The 9,158-nt window shown below is 34.6% G+C and overlaps 1 long non-coding RNA gene across 4 annotated transcripts; it reads left to right on the plus strand.

Moving 5' to 3' along the window:
• Positions 1–3,691: 3,691 nt before the first annotated feature.
• LOC141698212 (uncharacterized) lies at positions 3,692–8,422 on the plus strand. Of its 4 annotated transcripts, none has more exons than XR_012564985.1 (5): positions 3,692–5,168; positions 5,863–6,771; positions 6,849–7,278; positions 7,361–7,415; positions 8,113–8,422. It is a non-coding gene; the product is annotated as an uncharacterized LOC141698212 (long non-coding RNA). The 4 variants fall into 4 exon arrangements; XR_012564987.1 differs by having other exon boundaries at positions 5,863–6,016; positions 6,119–6,771; positions 6,849–7,415; XR_012564986.1 differs by having other exon boundaries at positions 6,849–7,443.
• The last annotated feature ends 736 nt before the right edge of the window (positions 8,423–9,158 follow it).

Here is a 9,158-nt window from a genome sequence, read left to right on the forward strand (position 1 = left end):
GTCAATAAAAAATTATTATGTGATTTTTTGGTGAATTATCTGTTGGTTGATATTGATATTTAGATATTTGTATGTGATAAGATATGAGTATGTTAATTTTATTATGTCCAGAATAAAATATAGATAATTATGATATTTTTCTGGTAATTTTTGGAGTGTTATATGATTTCATATTAGTTTATGAATTTATTAATTATTTTCTGAATTATTACGAAACTATTATATAAGGCGGGAATCGTCCAACTTCAACCGTTTTTATGTTTTTACAACCCGAAACTCTTCGAAAAACTCCTTCCTAACCTAATCTGGTAATTCCGGACATTTTCCGTGTTTTAACTTTTTGATCCGGATTACGGTTTGACCCGTGCGCGGCCCGACACAAAATTTTCGATACGATAAGCATTTCGATAAAGTAACAAAACCCGTATTTTCGAAAGACGGGATAATATTACATTATTTTCATATAAAGTGTTTTATAAGAAGTCCGGTTTGGATAATTATCCAATACGAGTATAAAATCGGATCGTCTTTGCAGTTACTTAGCGGCTAAGTAACTAATTTATCGGTCCAATATGATCCAACACAAACAAATATTCCATAAATATAAATAGCATTTTTCTTATTTGATTTTATTCGTATAATCATAATCGATCAGTAAAATATAGAATTTCCAGTGAAAACCCTAAAATTTATCGTGTTCTTCATAATAAAACAAAGATTCGAAGGCGTTATCGAACTCCGATTTGGGCATGCAAGTAGTCGAATCGAAGCTATCGACGAGTAGATTCAAGTTCTACAATCCATATCATTGCAGAAATATCAAGTAACCTTCTATTTATTTTATTAAATTCGAATTTAATTATGAATAAATTATGTCTTTTTAATTTTGATATTATTTATGTGATTTCATGATTCCATGATGTAGAGCATGATGTGCCATTCATTTTCATATATGATACTTCAAATTTGGAGCGCAATAATATGTGTAAATGATGGTTTGATTATTGATAATTCGAAATTAGGGTTTAAAACCTTTGAATATTTTTGATCAACTTTTGGGCGTTTTTATTTGGCTACATCTGGGTAAAAACTGACGTTGTCATCCTGTTTGTTTTGGTATAAGGATTCGAAATATGTGGTTAAATTGATTACTGGAATCGAGATGGAGCCTCACCAGAGTTGAAGAACTCGACGGCGGCGAGGTTCAATCGAGTTTTCCAAACGGTCGATTTGTTGCCTGAATTGAGCACATAAATCAACTTCTGGTAGTGTGTAGAAGTGATCTGCACCTTCCGGTGCATTTCTGGGCATGAGAATGTCGGGCGGCGAAGTGGTCGCCGGCGACGTGGCGGAGGAAGATGGCGAAGTGGGCATGAGAATGTCTGGGCATGAAAATTACGGTTTTACCCCTGCTATTTTCCCAATTTTCAATTTTCTTCCCTAACTTTACGAATTGTGCAGTTTTAACCTTGCGACTAAAAGTTAGGTTCGAGTGTTTGAACCCTATTATTTAATTATAAAATGATTCGGAGTCCGTTTAAATTCCAAAAAATGTTTAAAAATTCGTATTAAATACCGGGAAAATTATTTTAACCCCGAATCTTCTTTAAAAAATTATTTTGATCGAATATCTTGCGTGCTATGTGCTATGTGTTAGCTGATTGATGTTGTATATGCCTATGTGGTTATTGTTGGACGGTTTTTGTCATAACTTTCAATCTGTAAATCAGATTTGGGTAAAACGAAGGGTAGATAAAAGTTTATGACGTCTATGTGATGATTAGAATAACATAAAGATTGAATATTGAAAGATACTTGTAATGTCCAGTAGAGTAAGCGAGGCATAAAAAAAGAAAGCCAATGATCCGTAAATTGAACTGAAGCGTAGAAAGAGAATGCAAGTGATTGATAAATAAAAGCAAGGCATGGAAAGAGAAGGAAAATGGTTGATGAGTAAAATTGTTAGATGAGTACAAGTAAAGTTGGAAATCATCTGTGATAAGGCAAGTACTTCTGAACCTTCTTCAAGATATATTGCAAATATTTTCAAAATTTCTAATAACATGCTGCTAGTATTCAAAATAAATCATGTTTTATATTGCAAGCGCTTTAAACAATTCAACCTTGAACCCTGATTCTTATTGATCTCGGGCCATAAGCCTTATTCTTCATAAACCATTTATTTTTGAATTCTTAGATACGAGCCAGACATATACACCATAAATACATATCTACCTAATACTGATTTATGATATTGAATTGCTTGACATACCAACCCTTATGCCTTGTTTAATAGAAGACCAATCCTTGTAACCCTTGAACCCTTGGTCTTCTACTTTCTGATTCTTTCCTTGATTGAAAGCCAAACTTTTTGAATTCCTTGCTATACCTTCATGGTATTGTGAATCACCCTATGCTTCAACATAAATGTTGTTTATGATTTAGCTTATTGAATTACATTATTTATCATATTGTTATTCTGGAATTGGATTGTTTTTAAATATGGACCAGATTCGTGGTCGGACCAGATTCGTGGTCATAATAGGCCAATATGTGCCTTGGATCCAATATGTAGAGAAAAATTGGGAGCCTTACTCGGGGTAAGTGCGTGACTGATCATCAGCCTAACCTTGGTTTTTAAAATGAAAGTGAATATCCAATTCTAATCATTGCTCATCCAAAAACTTGATTCTTTATAATCATTTCAATTGATCATTATTTAACCTCAGTTATTGCTATTATGACTTGCTGAGCTAGTTAGCTCACTCTTGCAAACCTTTTTATGTTTTCAACAGTTGAAAAGGAAAATTATTGGTAACGAGGATTCCCAGTCCAGTGTGCGAGCTAGGATTACAGGTTAAGTTGGATCGAGCTAGGAAGAGCTTTATATTGTAAATGAGTTATGCAAGATTGTAAGAACGATATCATTATCAATTGTAAGTTGAACTAGTTGGGATTTGGTACGATGTAATAAAAGTTAAGGTTGTGGCTTGTTTTCATACTTTAACCTGTTGCGATCCATGGTTGTGTAAAGAAGGGTCAATGCATATAATATTTTATATAAAGGTTTATATATTGGGTTTTTGTTGTGAACCCCAAACTTCTGATCCGGGTTTGGAGGGCGTCACAGCGAGGATAGTCTGAGAATAGTGGGAATCAATTACTTCTTACCGAAGAAGAGTGGAATATGAGAGAAACGGAAGAGCACAAGTTATTGTTAACCAGAGAGGAGTGGCTGAAGAAAACATAATAGATGGCTCATCAGAATAAATATTTTGAGGTAAGGACAATGTACGTTGGGTAAAAGATAAAAGAAAGTTGCAATATTTTAACTGGAGTGCCTACGGGCATTTCGATGTGGAATGTAAAAAACCAAAATGAGACCGAAAAGTAAATGAAGAAGCATTCATTACTCAAGTCCCGGATGAAGAGCCAACATTGCTTATGGTGAAAAAGGAAGAAAACGAGGAAGACCTAATGATGATAAATAAAGATAAGGTAATTCCGAAATTGGGTTATGAAACTGGTGAGAAAATGTTGGAATCTAACTTGTGGTACCTAGATAATGGGGCTAGCAACCACATGTCAGGACAATGAGAAATATTTGACGAGCTGGATGAAAGTGAAGACGGGAGGTCAAATTTGGTGATAATTCGGTCATACATATAGAGGGAAAATGTTCAATTACACTTCTATGTAATAATGGTGTAACTAGAATTCTAAAGGAAACATACTATATTCCCTCCTTACACAACAATATTATAAGTCTGGGTCATCTCTCGAAAGATGGACATAAGGTGATGATTAATGGAGATTGTCTTTGGGTTCGTGACATGAAAGGAGAATTGTTGCTGAAAGTGAAAAGCTCGAAGAACAGGTTGTATAAGATTATTTTGCGAATCAGTGAACATAAGTGCATGTTATATATCAAAGATCGAAGATAAAAATTGGTTGTGGCATTTACATTCGGGGCACGTAAATTTCAAGGCCCTTATAAAAATATCAACAAAAAATATGGTATTTAGATTGCCTAAGATTGCTCAACCCAATGATACATGTACGGGGTGTCTTATCTCTAAATAGGAAAGGAAGAGGTTTCCACAACAGACTGAATTTCATGCAAAGAGGGCTTGGTAGGGCATATAAATTTCAAGGCCCTTACAATGATGCTAACAAAAAACAAGGTATTCGGATTGCCTAAGATTGCTCAACCTAAGGAGACATGTACGGGGAGTCTTATGTCTAAACAGGAAAAGAAGTGGTTTCCACAACAGACTGAGTTTCATGCAAAGAGATCTTTGGAGCAGATACACGGTGATCTATGTGGGCTAATAATACCGTGTACATCCGGAGGGAACATGTACATATTTTTTATTGTTGATGATTTTACTAGAGTTATGTGAGCTTATTTGTTTATGAATAAAAATGAGGCTTTTGATGCCTTCAAGAAATTTCGAGCACTGGTGGAAAATAGTCCAGAAAAGAGAATCGTGACTTTCAGAACCAACAGAGTTGGAGAATTTGTCTCAAAAGAATTTAACCAATATTGTAAAAAGGCTGGAATTAAACGTCAACTCATAACACCTTATTCATCGCAACAGAACAGTGTTGTTGAATGAAGAAACCATACCATGATCGAGATGGAATGTAGTTTATTAAAATAAAAGGAGCTGCCACTGTATTTCCGGGGAGAGGCCATACGATATTCGATATATTTGTTGAATATTCTTCTCACCCGGGCTATTGAAGGCATGACGTCTTATGAGGCTTGGTCTGGTAAGAAACCGTCTCTTGATCACATACGTATATTTGGTTGTTTAGCTTATATGAGAGTTCCAAATGTAGGGTTAAGAAAGTTGAATAACAAGAGTAAAAGAGTGACATATCTAGGAAATGAGTCTGGTACTAAAGCTCATAGAGTTTACGATCTAAAAATGAAGTCAATATATGTTAGTCGCAATTGGTATTTGAAGAAAGTAGGTCGTGGGACTGGAGCCAAGATATTGTATCTTAAATGACAAAGTCAAACAATTTTCTGGTGTTTAATACTGATTCAGTGTCTCAAGAAGAAGCAACTTACAATGAAAGTGTAAGCAGCCACCAGAATTCGTTCAGGAGCAATAGCTCCAACTCAGGTTCCTTGGATTCTGAAAGTGATGTGGACAAAGGTACAGATAATTCTCAGAATTCGTTGAGAAGTACACTACCCCATAGATGACCTATTTGCATATTTTTTTCTTAGTATTGCCTTAGAAAACGTTGCAATAGGTATGAAATTATGGCCCTATCACAACACCCATGTTTTGGTGTTGCGATAGATATAATAACATGTTGCAATAGATCAATAAATCTTTGGTGTTGACATAAATGTCTTCTCTATTGCAACACATAGACCGTGTTCCCATAAGTGGTTGATTTTTTTTCTATAATTTGAATTTAAAATTAGATTTATCTTTAAAAATGGTATATTTGATTAAAATAGTTTGTAGAGTTTCTTGAAAAGTGAAAGCCCAAAAAATAAACTGAGAAAATATAATTTGCTTTCTGGGTCTCCCCATTTAGGTATTAAAACTGAGGATGAAAAACCAATATAAACGGTTTCTTGATTAGAGTTTGATTAGGCAGTTTCTTGATTAGTGAGTGAATTGTGAAAGTAGCATCCTTTTCTTTTGTCAGTTTGAATATAGCTTATTCGCTTGAGTTTTCTTCTAGTTGCAGAGATTCAATAGATAATGTATGTTGCTTATGAAATGATTAGTGATATGGAAAGTATATGTGTGCTTAATTGCTTGAATTTTGTTCTAGCTGTAAAAAATGATGACTGATGTATGATGTTAATCAATAAACTGTGATTTTCTGCAGAATCAAGATGCAGAAAGATAAGCCAGCAAGCCACTGCATATTTCACGAGCATCCATCACTCTATTCTCCCTACTTCTGTGAATTAGAGGGCTACGATTACGCCTCATTTTTTATTTAACTCTATGCCCCTTGTCCACCCTTGCCTTTGTCATAAGTACAAGCCCCTTTTCTTAGATAATGCAAATGAGTTTATCCAAAAAAAAGGACCAGAGTCGAAATAGCTAATTATGATTTTATGTTACTTTCATGCTTTCAGGCCTGCAGGGCATATACATTGCAAAGCTCAAGTGTAGGGCTGCTTGCTATTTGCTAATACGTACTCAAACGCCTTATATAATGGACCAGAACATGATTAATATTGAACCAGGATGCTAAATAGTTAATCATAGTATCTACCTCAACCTCCGTCTGATAATCTTTCGAAGAATGTTCAGTTTCTTTTCGTTCTGTGGATGTAACAAATTTGAAGAGATTTTAGTTTATCTATGGTAGTTTAACTCTAACTATTATTTTTACAGATTATAACCTGCTTTCTCTGTCAATTGTTTCTTTTTTTAACAGTAATTGTACAATCTTGAGATTAATCATCATTTGATCTTCTAGTATTACATACTCGTCCATCACATTACTATGTTAAAAAAGATACACTGTTACATTGAATCATTGAAATGTAAAAAAACAAGTAGCACAATATTTCATTTTTCTGTAAATATAATCTGGCTTTTAAGTTCTACAGAAGACGAGAAAGATACGACGGTTGCTGTTACAAGCAGGTCACTGAAGGTTTCTAAGAATTAGTATGATAGTTACTATTACTTGCTTTGAAATGTCAGTTATATCAGTTGTAGATCACTTCCACAGAAAGTTTCTTCGTAATTTTAGGACATGGATCTCCTCCAAACATCCCAGGTGCTACTATGACCGAGCAAACATTTTTACCAATGCAATTACTCTCAAAAGCATCTCCTGATTTCTGCGCATGACAGCTACCCTGTAGGAAGCTTCCGCAAGTACCCGTGGGTGTTCCAAAACTGGCAAACTTATTCTGATCAGGCATGCACCTGAGGTGGGATTTTGGCCTAAAGGGGGTATTAACTTTACCGGAGTGCTGCATTTGCAAATTCATAATGGTTGGTTGCCACTCTTAATATCAGCACATACACTTGCTAATGTTAGGTTGTGACTTGCTCTTATTCAAGTATGCTGGAAAATGGACGCGAGCAGGACTTTTGGTTTCGGAGGAAAATGATAGACCAAAAGACGACCAGATGGGTTTGATCAGGACATCAAGTAACTTGAATACTATTTTCTGATCTGTCAAAAATTCTAATATGCTTTGTTTTATTATAGGCTGCAGGCATCAATATATCTAGTTGATTGTTGCCGAATTCATGCGTACGTAATATTTCCTCTCAGGTTAGGTGGTCAGTATGAGCTATATAGTTTGCATTATTGCTCAATTTGGACAGTCTCATGCCTCGCATTTTTCCTTCCATAGGTGATCAAGTTGGACAATCTTGTGCCCAGTATTCTAGCATCAGGGCTACTAAATAGTGAGAGCCTTTCTGAATTTTAAATTAAGTAATTCTACCTTCTTTAGTTTCTCCACTTATTTTCCTTAAGAGTGTGAAGATTTGGTAGAGAAATATATATATATACACGTGTGTGTGTGTTCATAATTCACTACTCCTTGCTAATGTACATGGTTTTACTAATATGCTCGACTAAGCTCCTGTGACAAATTAATGCTGCGTCGCTACTCAGAAATAAAGGCTTTGGTATTACATTTTGATTAATTCAAAGATATAGATTCTGGTTAGTGTTAACTGTTACCTATTCATAATAGATATGCAACTCATAAGTACATATTGGTGTAACAAATAAGATGCAGCAACTCGAAAAAACATAGATGAGTAGTGAATTAGCAAAAGCGAAAGAACAAAAGGGAAGATAAATGAGTAATATTAATAACAAATAGTTTTGTTACTGTGGCAGTTAGTAGGACATTGATATTAGTAGGTTATTCGTGGCAATTGAGATGAGGATAGTTTATATTTGCAATCAGGTATAAATATTTAAAGATGAAATATACTACCAAGCAATCAAGCATAAAAACTTCTGAACTTAGAAAGATCAAGTTCTCAGAACAGTTTCTATTTCCGCTGTTTCAAGTTTGTGAGACTTTTGGTTTTATTTACTGTTGTTTTGGGGTTTTATTATATGGCACTAATTTGTAATATGTTGTAGCAGAGGCATTAAGAGATGGAGTTTCCATAAGGCAGAACAGTGGCAAGGGTAAAGTGAATGTCGAGGCATCATAGCAAGGGTCCATTGGCGAGAATAGCGGAGAAGCAACCAAACTGTTGTTAAATTCACACGTTTAGTCTATTTTTGATATTGCATTTTATATTTGGCCAATTCTAAAAGATTGTATTGGTAGTTTTAATTTTATTAATAGCAATGAGATGGTGTAGTTGGTAGTTGTTTATTCTTGGATGTTTGGGATGTAATTTGAATAATGTTGTATGTTATTATTAAATGAAAGAAGGAATTTAATTGATATTTGGTTTATTTTTTTAAAAAAAATTGCAATATTTAAATATTATATTTTCATTTTAATACACCAACGGGGCCCACATCACTATAAAAAAAACGGCTAAATACAACCGTTTTAAAATTGGTTGTATATTTAGCTAAATTCGACCGTTTTCGGTTGTATTTAGTTAAATACAACCGGTTTTTGGACCGGTTGTATTCGTTCGAGTAATATTTAGTAAACCGGTTGTATTTAGTACTAAATATGACCGACTAAATACAACAGGCTAAATACAACAATTTAAATACAACCGGCTAAATACAACTGCTTCAGGTCAAATTTAATTTTTCAGATAAAATTCAAATATCCCGCTCAAATAATTAAATTTTACAAAAAAATTTATAAAGTCTGCCCAATTATTAAATTCAACCGTATTTGATCAAAAGTAGGATTCTAAATACTACCCAATACGGTTGAATTAACGCACATCAATTTCAAAAAAGAAGAACTCGCCGGAAACTACTACCCAATACAGTTGAATTCTCTATCTAATACTACCCATTTCCGATTTTAACAACCACGTTCTGCAGCAGTTAGTCAATTACTACTTACAAAAACAGCCATATCTTGCTGTTATCTTTCATCTCTAACTCGCCACACGAGTCACGACTCACTTCACACCCCTCCTCACTCGTTTGTTGTGCTCAGCCCCAGTAAAACCCCAACTCGTCCCATCTCTCCAACCCTCAAAGGACGCTGA

Source organism: Apium graveolens, chromosome 11 (assembly GCF_009905375.1).
Source record: "Apium graveolens cultivar Ventura chromosome 11, ASM990537v1, whole genome shotgun sequence".
In the NCBI taxonomy this organism is placed as follows: Eukaryota; Viridiplantae; Streptophyta; class Magnoliopsida; order Apiales; family Apiaceae; genus Apium; species Apium graveolens.